This window comes from Lepisosteus platostomus, chromosome 13, assembly GCF_059453375.1.
Source record: "Lepisosteus platostomus isolate fLepPlt1 chromosome 13, fLepPlt1.hap1, whole genome shotgun sequence".
NCBI lineage: Eukaryota > Metazoa > Chordata > Actinopteri > Semionotiformes > Lepisosteidae > Lepisosteus > Lepisosteus platostomus.
Genome location: NC_142623.1, coordinates 2,384,048 through 2,399,307, shown reverse-complemented (window position 1 = coordinate 2,399,307; position 15,260 = coordinate 2,384,048). Strand labels below are relative to the sequence as shown.

Sequence of the window (15,260 nt, the reverse complement as noted above, 5' to 3'; positions counted from 1 at the left end):
ATAGAGAAAACACCAACAGCAGCACTGGAAGTATCTGCATCCTTTCCTGTAAGATCAATTCCCTGTCTGTGCTCAAGCTTACTCAGTCAGTACAGCATGAGACTTAATCTCAGTGTCTCAGGTTCAAGCTCCATCTTGGGCATTTGACTTGCATTGACCACTTTAATTATGTAGTACTGCTGCGCAAATATGATGTCATTTCACATTGTCACTCCCCATGCCTTCTGTCCACTGTGTAATTCTGATTTTAAATCCAGACATCTTCAGAATATTAGGTAAAACACAAACCAGAATGACATAAGTGCAAACTATGTGGAAATACATTTAAAACGCAGGAGGCACCTCTTTAGCCAATGGCCTGTGGGAATCTGTTATAAGCAACCCTAGCTTTTGTCAAGAAACGGCTGGATGAGATCGTTGGATCAACTAGCTATTAAGCCACACCAGATGAAAAGCCTCCTCTCATAAGGAGCTCAGACATCCAAAAGAAGTCCACTGAAGACCCTATCTAGGCAGGAAAATACAGTATTTTTCCCACTCCCCTAATTGAGGTATGTTTTTGAAAAGATGCCTCTGAAAACCAGCACAGCATCATGTCAATTCTCTTGATACTAAGCAATTTGTAGGACTAGCAGAGGTAGCTCAGCTTTCTTAAATAAACATGGCCATAACAGCAAATGAGTTGGGTATTCCAACTCAAACACCCAAGTAAATATTTGTAGCTCTGCACACCCAGCTAGATTTTCAGCAGAACTAGGTCACATAACAGTTTATTAAACCCCGATGCTTTTCCTCTGTAACTCTCAAGTGTGCGTTTTATAGTGCTAAATCTGCCCCAGGTAATTACGCTCAAGAAAGTTCGAGCCTCCATGAAGTTGTAATTTCATTTTATGATAAAAAAAGAACTGAGACAAACAAACTTCTCAGATGCCAACTGTGAAGCATGACATAAATTAAATGAAAAGAATAAACTCTATGTCTAACTCTTGGCTGTGTGAACACAACTGTCACTCCTGCTCTCCAAAACCTTTTTTTTTTCATCTCCTGCATCTGCAGAGACAGGGGCTGCTGGACAGGGCGTCACACAGAGCTGTCTGCTCAGACAGGCCCCCCTGCTCCCTGCCCCAGTACCACAGCTCTATAGGTCAGGACATGCTGCACTGACGTGGACAGAAGAAGGCCCTATTTTATATTCACAGGCTCACCTTTCATGTTTCATGAACGATGTGAGTATGAGAAAAACAAAACTATTTTAAAGATGAAAGGAAGCAGCTAATCTTCTCTTTCATTGCGGAAGAGCTGCCACCCCCAGGGGATGCACTGTCTCTGCTCCTGATGCACTTGATCCATCTGCTCATTTCGATCGTGTCAGACGTTTGGCCTCCATTTTCTTTGGAAGCAAATCCAAACTCAGGCCAGGGAGTCGATCCTTCAGTGAACTGACCCAAGGCCAGGATCAAACAGAATTCATGTCGTGGCAATAACCATTACAAACACTCCATCCATCTGATGTAACAGAGCTGGCCTCGGGCCCTGCAAGCTAGGGGAGAGGTTGGACTGCGAAATTCTCTCAAATGACTCAGGATTATGGGCACAGGCGTGAGTTCTCAATCTGGTTCCATGCATACTGTAGACGTGGTATTTCTTAGACAAGGATGAGAAATGATTCATTAATTTAAAATATTAAATAACCTGACTATTAAATTCTTCTCCAGAACCGCCATTAAATTAAAGAATCTATCAATAAAATAAAATGGCAGAAACAAATTCACAGATACACAACTATGGCACACACACACGGAGGAAGAGTATTGGCTATAACCAAACTCTCAGCATATTTGGTATAGCGGTAATTCTGAACCGTTCATATGAACTTGATCATTCACAGCACTATCACTACAGCCAAGAACCCAGGAGAAGCTCAAAAGAAAACCAGGGCCCAGTTTCACAGCTGCCCACTTAATGAAGAGCAGCATCACATACATACCGTATATACAGTAGTGTGCATATGTCCTTCTACATGCTTAAATGTTCCATCTCTGCAGGAACCATGTTGCCATCAATGCTGTAGGCCTCTCCGTCACTTGCATTTACCTAAGCAGCTGTCAGCTAGAGGCATTAATATGAATGGGCTGTGTGAGGGATCATCATGCCTCTCAGGGACTTAGTTGCTGCTGCAGCGTACATAACATTATTCAAAGGCTTAGTAGGCGCAGCCCTGCACTTCTAATGTGCAGAGGCCACTGTTTCATCTGTGCCAGTGCTGAGAGAGAGGAGGGGGCTAATGCTGGACAGCAAGTCAACCTGGGACTAAGAGCAAAGCAGAAGAACTCTGAGGTGCTTTGCTTTCAGAACGGTTGGGTAGACCACGTGCTGAATGGAGAAATAATATCTAATCAAGGGGAGCAGCTCATCAGTCACTCCAGCACTATTTAAATAATTTAATTAATAGCAATCACCATGATAATGAAATTTGCCTCCCTGATTAAGTTATTACAAGACTACTTACTACTCTTAAGAAATTCTCCCTGGGAAGCAAAGCGTTTAGGAATTTTTTACTTTCGTGACGTGAAAGGTTAGGTTTTTTTTAAAGAGACCTTTCAACATGACGGAGACCGATACAGATCGATCCAGGCATTGCCCCCAGTGGCCACTCTGGGATTGCAACAGGCCTCATAGATTCGACTTACATTGACATCACTCCCAAAGACGGTGTTCAGTCCCGTGCAGTGCTGGGGCACTGGAGAAGCTGCAGATCGTACCCAAAGCCGTGACTGCACACAGCAGAGGAAATCCTGTGTACCCCTCTTCTTCAAGCCTTGACCTCTACTGGAAGGGTTACTCAGCATCAAAGGTCACCAGCTTACACCCCAAAGGACTGCAGACCAGCGTGTTTTCAATGTCTCTAAAGTCGTCCAACAGTTAGGACCAGGCAAGTGCCAGTCAAATTAATTAGACCTACATACCCCTTCTCCACAGTTCTCAGGCTGTGGGTAGTTTCAACAGACCTACTCTAGAAACCCTGTTGTACAACAGCCCTAAGGACCATGATTATGGTTTAAGACATGAAGTGAGCGCCCAGGAAAGGTGATGTGGTCCATCCTTTTAACTGTGTGACAGATGCCTACAGCAAAAAGATTTATGAGGGATTCCTGGGACACAGATTTCTCTGATTTGTCCAGCTGACTGCTAGTGGTAAACTCATTTTTTATATAGTGTGTCCCCTTCTTGGTCTTCTCAGAGGACAGTTTAAGACACTAACTAAAGATGAGTACATTTGTCCTGAACAACTCAATGTAACGTTGCACAAATGTTTGCAGTCAGCGTGATGCTCTTTGTGGTGCAACAGGAGTATTCTTCCCCACTTCACTTCCTTCCTCTTTCTCTTTTTTAACTATGTGCTTTATCTTTTTCAGCTTCATGAAATGCTAAAATGAAAACAACACATTATATTGTGGCTTTTCCTAACCTCCAAGCTAATTTGTGCCCATGAGCTTAGGGTAGCTTTGAACCTGATTTGGGAGAGTTGAAGGGCTTGAAAGAGGAGAGCGTACTGAGATCTTGGAGGAACAAGAGCCCTCTAGTCTTTTTTATCTGTGTACATGAGGACAACTCCACACTCTCTGGCAGCTTTTCAATTAAATCAACCGCAGAGGAAAATGAGCTCAATCAATAGAAAGAAGAAATGCTTCTCTCGTTGGCCTTTGCATGCTCTGAAAAACATTTCAAATCAAATCAATGTGCTACTGACTGCTGAACACATTTAATTATCGGAACATGCCCCATTACATATGATTTACGTGTCAAGGAGCACAAAAAGGTAATTTTGTAATGAGTTGGTGATTATGATATGCCTTTAACAGCCGGAACGCCATGATTCCCACTCCTGGAGCCCAAGCGGTTTTCTGTTGGCTGCCAGAGCTGTTTGGTATGTGTAGAATTTATGGAAAGTACAAAAAATGACAGTCGGATTTTAATTGGAATAATGAATCAGTGTTTGAACTAATTAATCAAAGTCATCAGTTTCATTCAGTACCTTAAATGAGACGTGAAATGCATGCTTCATTAAGTTGAAAATCTGCCATTTCTGGTATAAATGTTTTATTTAATTTATAGTGCTTAATTTTCATATCTGCACAACATATATAGACCTACTATAAATGCTAATATAATATGTTTGCACAGACTTTTCCATTTACAATGGCCATTAATGCAACAGAAATAAAAAACAAAGTATTAATGACTATTTACCTTTCATTATAAGTAAGCTGTTCTTTATTACATTTTTCACATTTGCTAAGGGTGTTTTTGAAGATGGATATCTTGTGTTAGGCTACTGATGCGTAATAGTTAATGTGTTTGTATATCACTCGTGAACCAGTAATGATTTCTGTCTTTATTACACTAAGCAGGGTTTTGCAAAATTGTATTTTAAACATAATGCATTGCTGTTGAACAGTCCTGTAACAAGTCAGTAAACCAAGACATGGTATTATAAAACATAATTTGATCATTTAGACTGCTTTTTGCAAAAAGAAAAACAGTAATCTCCTGCCCACAAGGTAAAAGGGAGTTTACCAAAAAGCACTTTACTTAAAGTGAATACTGACTAGCAAAGTAAAAGCATTTTCAAATGTTGCTGGAAGGCAGTGGTTTGTTAATTGGAGACCAAATGTTATAAGCAAAGTTTTTACGACAGTACCAGTAGGTCCCAGTTGGGTTATGCGTATGGTTTGATACTGTTAGATCAATGTGCTGTGAGTTAATTAGCTACTAACTGCCCAATGGGATCGATGAGCCAAACAGCCTCATTTTTGTGGCTGTTCTCCTGACAGATGTTCAGATGCAAGAACTGTACCCACATTGCAAAGGCTTAAGACATTTTTGTTATGTATTTTTAAAAGACGTGACTGAAGAGTGTTTTATACCCAGTTATTAAGATGTCAGAATGCTTCTGGCTAGTGAAAACTGCAGCAGCATTATTAGTTAAAGTTAACTTTATTAGTTAAAGATGTAAATTATTTTGAACAGGTAAAACACAATTTGCTTTACATGTGATTGGGATATTATTGTTTTATCTACAGGATGTAAGAAAGGTTAGAAATGAGAGGGGGCTGTTCGACCCAACTGGCCGGTTTGGTAATGTGTGAGCATTGTTATCAAAGACCACCTGGAAGTCCTAAAGGTCCTCACTGTATTAAAAATACATGAGTACAGAAACAAAGCTTTATAAAAAGAAAACAATGAAACATTTCTGGCATATCTTTCAAAAATGCTGTGAGCTCTGGGTCAGCTTTGAGTAAAGTATAGATCAAAACATATTGTTAATGCCAAAGAAGAATGAAACTGCTTCCCTTTATATAAAAAAAAATCCAACTATTAAAAAGGTTCTAAAAACTGGATTTAAAAATAGAAGGACTGAAAGACAGAAATAGCTAAAGTCTGATGAAACGTCCCTTGGCAATGAGTACTGAAGTCATCTGTACTGCTCCTCCACTCAAATATAGAGATTAAAAAGCCTGATCCATTTTAAACTGCCAGTTTAAACTTGCTGGCTAAAAAGTGGCAGACAGATGCACTTCTGTCTTTCAGAAGGCTTAATGTGTATCCTACTGTGCCCCCACAATGATTTCTATATTTCTGAGGAGCCGGGGGGAAGTGGGTCACACTGTGAGGCCACGAGTGTCTGCTCCTGACACCAGTGACACAACGTGCTCCGTTCTCCAGCCTGGTCCTACTGATCCCCCCCGGCACCACACGGCACACCACTGTCACATGATCACATGCCCACAGAGGGTGGTCTAGTTTCCAGCAGGTCCTGAGTCAGCAGACATAAGTGATCCATATATAATTCACAGAACAGTTATGTAGTTATGTACTGACCGCCACTCCGTGCACAGACAGCACTGTGGTGTTCAGGAGTGCAGGACAGGGATGCCCAGTAATAACACTGATTAAATAAAATACAAAACACGCCAATGTTAGAAAATAAGTAGAAGATTACAGTGCTGATGGCTTTGTTTTCTGCTGAGAGGCCCCTGGTGTGTTAATGGAAGGAAATAAAGGGCTCGTATTCTGATATGCGAAACAAGGTTGTAATATATCTTGCAAATGCTCTGCACTGAAACATGAAAGCTTGTGTGTCTCTGATCTGTATCTGATGGAACTGCAGGTTGTGAAAGCAGCTACACTAACTGTACACTTCCCTTCAGAAGGTGACTGTTGTGCATTCTGGGAGAAACAATGTAATGTGTAGTAAAAATTGGTCATGTCATGTTTAAAACACAATAAAGGATAGAGTATAAAAAAAGCTAGACTCAGATCATGAAAGCACATGCACGATATAGGCACAGCAAACCATCACATACTATATCAGAGGGGTGGATGTGAACAAATTGAGAGACTTGGAATTTTTAAATTTCTGGGCATTTAAGGAATTACTCCCAGCTTCTGTGTGGAGAAGGAGCTTGCTTTCTTCTACGTTAAATCATAAACAAATGTGAAGTGGTGATATAGGGATAGAGAAGAATTTCCTACTGGCATGCATTTAGGAGAATGGTTTGATGAATCAGTGGTTTGCACCAGAGCGACTGGAAATGGACATACCAAAGCAACGGCAGCTTGAAGGCTCGTCTTGCAGATGTGCTGAGGGAATGGAGTTGCTATTGCAGCTGTGCTAGACGGACCCCAGAGTTAAAACTACCATCCCAAAACACTATGACACAGCCACTTACACAGTCACAAACCCAGAGGAAATTCTCTGAGTGAGACGGCAAGCTGTCACCTCATCACTTTGGCCTTGCAGCAGAAGAGAACAATTAATAAAGAAATATCAGTTTTCTGCACCACGAGATGCATTTACAAAGCCCTCTGTTGAAACAAAAGTGGTCCAGTTGAGCAATGAATATTTCAGCGTCTGCTTTTGTCTGTACCATCAGCTGTGCTGCTCGTCTCGTTATCATTTTATTCCGAGACTAATTACTGACGCTGCCTGTTAGGGAATCTGGGGTTCTTTCTTGTGCACATTTCAGATTTGCACACCCTTCTGTACATTATCTGTTTGCCTTTGCTATTATTCCTAATTGAGCTGGTCTATTAATCATGATGAGCAATATCCCAGCATGACTCCGGAATGGAAACGGGGAAGAAAACAACCAAAACAACATTCTCCTGCAGCTTAGCTGTCACGTTTTGAGATCCTCCGATTCTGTGCAAGAAGCCTTCAGAGACACAGACCGGCACAGTCTCTCCATCTCTATCTGTAGGCCCCCTTTCACTCTTCGTATTTGTTCAGTATCATGTAAGATTCCCATGTGGGGGCTGTTCAGAATTTGCCTTCAACACTTAGTAAAACTCATTAACATTTCTCAGATCAAGGAGGAGAGGGGGGCACTACTGCTTTCCAAGATAAGACGACTGCCGCGGCAGCAGAATCAGGAAACTCACAACGTCAGGCTTTATCCTGAAAAAGTCTCCGCGCATCACTGCCACCGACAGGAGACACAGCCCCTCGTGAGTCCGGTGAATCCGTGACAGGAGCAGCAGATAATCATCTTTTTATCATTGTCTTGTGATTTTTAAGCCACTTAATATCCTGTTCAGCTTTCATAAAAGCATATAATACAAAGATGATTGCTTTTGTGTCACTGTAAGGTGGCCACCCCATGTTAGGACATGCACAAGCTTTCCTACACATGCTGCCCGCCAGTTTTCAATGTGATGACCCAGTTCATAAGGAGGAAAAAATACATTAAAGTAAAACAAGAACAAGGAGAGGAATTTTTTTTAAAAAAAACAGCGAAACAGCTGTGGAAATTGCAACTGAAGCCTCTACATTATGTTATTCAGCTGCATTTCTGCAATGAGACACCAGGCACTTTCAGCCTAAACCTTCACATGTTTTTATTCATGCAGCTGTCCAGCTCAGGTACGTCACCGAGTTGACATTCCTGCAGCAGCTGGTATCATGACTGAAGGCTCTTGGTGCTTTTTTAACGCAGTCACACACCAGTGGCACCTGACAGTCTTACACTACGGGAGGGAGCAGCTTGCTAAACTCCCACACCCCTTGTTCCAAAGCAGGCCTGGTTTTTAGACCAGCACATTGCCACTTATTTTTGTGCATTCAGCTACCTCTGAGTATATTTAATTCCTCCATGACACTAACCCTCTGTGTACATTTGTTATGAGCCAAATGTTCAATGGGTGATGGACCAGTGCAGACTCAGTCGCAACTCGGTCGCTGCTCTGAAGTGGCTGAGAGCAACACAGCAGAGCCTCTATTCCCATTTAAGCAGAATGGGACCTTCCACACTTTGTTTGTCCCAGCACTGCGGCCATATTCCCATGTGGGATTTCAGCAGCCGTCCGAAAGAAGGGGACCAGATTCCCAGCCTCAACCTGCAGCCCCCCAGAACAGCAAAGCAATCATGAAGAGATCTGAAGACTGAGCTGCAACAGCACACTGCTGAAGACGTGAGGGTAAACAGGCATCTTGAGAAAACCAAGAAAACACCAGTGTAGGTATCCCACATGATTTAAAAATAGTACTGTGGATATGGTACACCCCTTCAAAAGCCCACCCAGAGACCTACTGATATTACTTTCCCAACTTTCCTAAATACATACAAAATTCCTCCTGTAAATCCGATTGGATCTGGTGCTAGGATCAGATGTGACACAGATTCCACAATGTGTAAAATAAGGGTCAGCTTCCTAAAGAAAAGTTAAACAGCCATGAAAAGAAATGGAATTGCAGGGATAGCAGATCTATCTTTCAGATTCTATTTTTCTGGCACTAATTGGCGAGTGACATAAGGTGCTTTTGTTAATGTCTCCTTTTCTGACCGCATGTGGACCTAACCTTCGACCTCTGACAGTGTAAGATCAATGATCAAGTTTTATGATGATTATTTTTAATCATATTGGATATATTTTTTTCAGAACTCTGCACTTCAAGGTAAGAAAGGATCCTTCATAGTTTGTGTGTGCCCTGTGATGGACTGGTATCCCATCCAAGGTGTATCCTGCCTTCTGCCCGTTGCTTGCTGGGAAAGACTCCAGCTCCCTCATGCCCTTAAATTGGATACAGCAGTTAGAATAATGGATGGATGGATTCCTTTCTGTTCTAATTGAACAGGAACCTCATAAATATGAAAGCCACATGATTTATTATAGAAACATCACAATGACTCAATACATTTTTAGTGGGTTGATGAAAAATGTATTACAAAGCCATTCCCACAAAAAAGAAGGCGTGGATATTAATACGTTAGCGTAAGTTGCTAATTTCCAACATGAATAGAAACCTTTATTCCTTTTAAAGAAAGAAAATGGAGGATAAAAACAGGAGCTTTGTGCAGCACATGAGAGAATTTTGTAATTCTGCTTTAAATTGTTTAGTCCCTCCCCTGATGTCAGAACTGCTCCCTCCCCTGTCTGCATCTGGAATGAAATCCAATTTATCTGGAGGTCATCACTGTGAGCTGCAGCAGGGACATAAACAAGAATAGAGTAACTAGTGCTGGCCTGCACTCTGCTCTGCAGCCTGTGTCACAGTGCAGGGCTGCTGGGAGCTTCATATCTCAGCGTTACAGTGCTGGGTTAGCAGTGTGTTCAGAAGTTCTGTGTTAGAATGTTTGGCTTCAGGGTGTTCAGTAAGTTCTGTGTTAGTGTGTGTTCCGTAGCTCAGTTTTACAGTGCAAGGCTGCTGCACAGAGTTAGAATGCCTGGGTTTCAGTTTGTCCAATAGATCGATGTTAAGCATGCTGTGCTACAATGTGTTCAGCAGCTCAATGGTTCGACTGCTGCACAGCAGTGCAGAAGGCACGGGATTTGTTTAAGTCAAGCCCAGTTTAGAGCTCTCGCCCTCAGAGTGGCAGGAAGCACTTTATTTCTCGATGTAATAATAGTCACAAAAGAACTCCGCTGAATGAAACTGAGGTTGACACTAATAAAAGAGTGCGTGATTAGAGCACTGGGGTGTGGATAGCAGCCTCATATTATACCAGAGATGGAATTAAAGCAGACAGCTGTTGAGCAAGGACTGAGCAATGCACGGACAGCAGACTGTAAGATTGAATATCAGGTGCAGGAAACAAATGGCATTTGTATCAGTCTGAAGCACAGATCCTGGCATTTTGACTAGGATCAGTGATAGCAGAGTAACCTTTGCCACATGTGAGTGCCTGTGTGTGAGATGCTGTAGATTTTCACAGTGTCTTTGCTCTAATTTATTATGCCTTCCTACAGCAATGTGATACTCAGCTGTAAAAGGCTTCTGAAGATGCTAACAGGCTTAGCAGTGCATTGAAGTGAGCTTTGGGAACTCAATAACAGGCGATTAAACACTGACTCTCTGTACAGCTTCCAAGCTGGGTTCTGGATTCACACTCTTACATATATTGTAGCACATTCATGGGTGCCGGACACAAGGCATGTGCTAGCTATTCACTACTTGCAGAGAAGCACTTCATAGGAATAAACACAACCATACACTGAACTACTGCCCATTTCTTTTCTGTATGCTGCAAGTCGGTCAAGAAACATGCTGTCACTTTAAATTAAAAAACCAAACATCCTGCTGCCAGTTTTAACCTGTCTGACACACACGAGCCTTCAATAACTCGTAACATAAACATTGCGTAATATGAAGCAATGAAACCTTGAATGCTCATTAAAACAGGACTACTAATGAGATGCTTTTATGACCAATGAAAAAAGAGGAGACATTTCCCTAAGAGCTGTAGAGGAGGACTGAGGGCTGGGCAAATTAATCATTTTTGCACAATTAACAAGTGGCTCTGACAGGACATTATCACAGGTCTTTGCTTGAGTGACCGAGACGGAAGGAAAGCTGCCTGTTCGATTAGCGCAGAGTGCTCTTCTGTGCTGCGTGGTGGGAGTTGCTGTCGATAAGCCAGCGCAAAACAACGGAAAATATAATTTCTGGAAGCAGCCATTAAATTAACACCAATTAGAGGGCCTGCACTGCAATTAGAGAGTGGACCTGAGAAGGAATCAGTTCACCTTTGACAGTGGCTTGAAGTCACCAAGAATCCATGCTAAACGTGATTAATATTAATGCCTCCACAGCAGAATGTAGGCACGTGTCTTCTTTGTCTAAAAGTTTTTTTTGTTAAAAACAAAGTATAGCTGGTGTTCTTTAGCCCCAGTTTGATCATAGAGGAGATACTGAATCCTAACAAAAACCAACTGCTTCCTGGTAGAGATTTGATAACCCGTTTTGTAGGGACAGCAGTAACTTTCAATCATGGGTCACTGTGTTTGTGTTATAATAGACACACAAACGAAGCGGTCCTGACTGATCTAAAGACCTGTTTTATGATTGTCTTAATGATATTTCTCTCCCTCACTCTTTTCCTGGCGAGTCTTTAACAGAAAGCAAAACCTAACTGGAAAATGTCATACAATGATAGATATGTTTAATTTTCTTTTTTATGGGCCAAATTTTATTAGCTTTATTTAAAAAAAAAACCCAAGACAAAATAAGAACCATCAACAATACCTCTTCACACACAATTATTAGTGGTACCCCCTTCAGGCTTCGACCCGAAGGACCCCTACGCAGCTTGAGACAGCTCCGATAGAGGCAGCCGCGGTGAGATAGGACTGTATTGGCAGCCTCCATCTCCAGCTCCTCAAATCCAAGTAGTTGATAAGTAATAACAGTGATGCATTGATGAATACAGAGGCTCTCAGTGCAGCACCAGGTCTTTTCAGATCCAGGTAAGGCTGAAACCAGACCTGTTTCTGTCACTGCAAACGGCCACAATCTGAATTGTTAATTAGTATAAGAATATCCTTGTTTATAGTGGTGGACAAAGAAGGGGAAACCCATTTCCAAAACATGTACACAGATGCCCTCAGTGCCCCACAGCCAAAGTATACAGAAGTGATGAACTTCATATTACAGAGTCTATGAAAAACAAGAATGATTTTTTTTTAGTTTTGGAAGGCAAATTTGTACTGTCCCAAATGCTGTCAAAGGAGATTTGACTATTCAAGTGCATATTTCAGACAGCAACAACTGTTGAGCCAGTAAGAGAAAAAAGGAAGTCAGCTTGTCTGGCCTTGAGGTTCAGTAGATTATGCATTGGGTGCGTAGGGACATTCTCTCTCCCCAGGAATGGGAATGAGGAGTCCTAGAAAAAGCAAACTAAGAAGCACACACGCTGCCTGTTAACACCATTTATGAAGGGTTGACATTTAAAAATTTAATCATATTAATGAAACCTCTTCCTAACCAAAGAAAGAGCCACACAGGGGAGGCAGTATCTGTAGCTGTGTGAATAAGTTGGAGGATGCTGGAAACTTTAGAGGATGTGAGGCGCCCTTCAATAAAATCTGATTGTGGTGAACTAAGTTGGTTACACATACATGCACTGCAATGGAAGCAGAGGAAATCACACAGACATGACAAGACCCAAGGAACAAGGATCTTTCTTGAGTAAAAGGGTTACAATTAAGAAATTTGGTAAGATACCTAAGCAACACATTTAATTCTTTTCTTACAAGATTAACTTACAATTTACAAAAGGTTAAGCACATTCTAAAAAAGCCAGCTTGGTTTAAAAAAAAAATACTGAGACACAATTTATGCCACTGTGAAGCAAAGATAGTGTAATTATTTTTTAATAACGCCTAGAACTGTGTCCCTTAGAATATGGAGGTGGGTGTCATTGCCTGTGCCATAGTTACAATTAAAATAATACTCCTATAATTCACTGTGGAGTTCATCCTAAACCATTCTGTTGTATAATAGAAGAGTATTAAAAATTGCACAGGGAGATGTGAAAATGTATCAATTATTAGAAAAGACCTGCAGACACTGCTGTAACAAGGGCAGTATCCCAGCATGGGAAATTGTATTGCATTCACAACACTGTGCTTATTCTTTTTTATTTGTAGTTTTCCATGTGGAATTAACCTCAGGTCATTTGTTTTTGTGGCTCGTGTGCTGAGAAAGTTCCCCATTCTAACCAATTCTGGAATTTCGTTGGTTCCTAGCTGATTTTTTAATTGCCGATGGGTTAAATGACTAAATCTACCCTGATGTGACGTACTGTACAATTCAATAGTGCACCAAGTATCGGAGATGAGGCAATGAGGCAACCCATCCTAACTAATTTTAATAAAACAGAAACAGCAATCTCAGCTCTGACTGACTCAGCCACACAGTTGATGTAATCCTGCACACATGAAGCTACTGCTGAAATCTTACAAGAACAGAAAAACAAACAGCCTGTGTACTGTCTAGATGGTAATGATAGAACCGTGGGACATAAAGTTAATATTGTGCTCTGTCCAGTGTACTGAAAATAGGCAACAGTGCTTCTCTGATAAGCCTGTAAGACTATTGGTAATTGTGTAACAGATCTCACTAGTTCAAGGCACCTTCAGCTATTAACATGTGTTTGCCATTCATCTATGGCTTTTCAAATGGATTAAGCTGCTACCCTCTGTTTCCCAGGCTCAGAGAGAGACCTATAGACTTCTGACAGTTTTATTTGCACTGCAATTCTTATCGGGAAGGACTGCTGCCTGCCGCTCTTGCTGTTTTATCATTACAAATGAGTTCATTAATAATGTACAAGTTCAGCCTTTAACAAGTGCAGAGCAATTGGGTTTATTTGTCTTTCCCTTCCTCCAGAGTTGCAACTCCTCCAGAAAACAAAGGGAAAAGGCAGGATGGGTTCAAGCGAGAAGATGGGTAGATTAGCGTGATGGTGACGACACACTCTCTTTCACTCACACGTACACGCACACACACGAGCAGGAGGCAACAGCACAGAAATAAGAAGCAGTCCACAAACGTGCACTTGTGCACATCTGTGAACTGTAACGGGAGCCAGTCCAGGCTCCTGAAAAGGTGTAGTTCAGGACCCTATGCAGACGGTATACTCCGGAAGTAAATGGAGAAGGACACAGGGGAGGATCGAAGAGGATCAGGACGGGTTTACAGACAGGGGGGCGTGGCTACGATGATCGGTGCTCCGGGGGCGTGGCAATGGCAAACACATCCAGACGGTCCAAAAGAGGGAATCCGGGGCGCAGTCCAAAGTCCAAAACCGGGTGATCCATCCAAGACGAGACAAAACATGGTTAAAATCCGGTACAGGGACAGGGAATAAAAACAGGGTAACGAGGCCAGGCGCTCCGAGCCCCAGTCTCAGATGGTCAGGACGCCGTGATGAAGCTGATGCTGTAGGGTCTCTCCTGGACCCACTGGGCGTCCATCTCCCGATGCTGAGCCAGGCATAGCAGGAGTGCCGGCCTTAAATAAAGACGGACAAACAGGGGGCAGGTGCACGTAATGAACTAAAATACGAAAGGGTCAGAGTGCCCTTAAGAGGAGGGATACCGATCGTGACATGAACAAAAACAGGGAGGTATGGCACACCTGACAGACGTCTGCCAGAAGGAAAGTGAAGCAAGGCTGGGTAGTTCGGCCACAAAGCCTGGGTGCCTGGGCACCAGGTTCCACAGGTTAGAAAGCGAGAAGGGAGCAGGATTGTAGTTCGAAATGGGCGCTTCAGGGATCAAGTCAATCCTTGCATTGCATATCCCTGCGAGGGGAAATGGGAAAACAAAGGATTGTGGGGGGCCTGCAACAAGCTTCCCAGCCATTTAATTGATGCTGGTACTCTACTCTGTCTGGATGAGATCCGTGGATCACTGGCCTACTAGCAACCAGAGGAGATAGATAGGCAGAATGTCCTCCTCCTGTCTGCAAACATTCTTATGTTTTTAAGGAAGGGTACTTTTTGGGAGGAAGAGGACCCAAAAAAATCTACGAGTGTTCTTTGGAAATGTGAATTTCACTTGATTGTTTTTAAAATACACTATTTAAAGCTGAACCATACAACATAACCTTTGTAAGTACCTGTAGATATTTCTTCTTTTATTTAAGATGTTAAAATTCCTGTGTGTTTTCCACCCCAATTTGAGGACACTGGTCAGGGATTATGAAGCAGACACTGCCGGTACTGTATTTTAGTGCCCTGAACCTAAGCAGTGTTTTCCGTGGCATTAAGGACATTGAATGCAGTCTGTAAATGTGCAGTCAGAATAGATTTCTTATGTATCATGTTACACAGATTTTCAACACAGTTGTCCTGCCCAGGAGACACAGCAATAGTGTATGTTAATGAGATGTTTTGTTCCCTTCATCTGACCTTCCTATCATGACTGGAATTGTGAAGATGCATTGTGTGGAGCACATAATGGGAACTGCATCA

The 15,260-nt window shown here is 42.1% G+C and overlaps 1 protein-coding gene across 1 annotated transcript in view; it reads right to left on the bottom strand.

The window, feature by feature from the left end:
• dlgap3 (discs, large (Drosophila) homolog-associated protein 3) overlaps positions 1-15,260 on the bottom strand; it is a 111,232-nt gene that overhangs the window by 32,995 nt on the left and 62,977 nt on the right. The gene's annotated exons all lie outside the window — the stretch shown is intronic.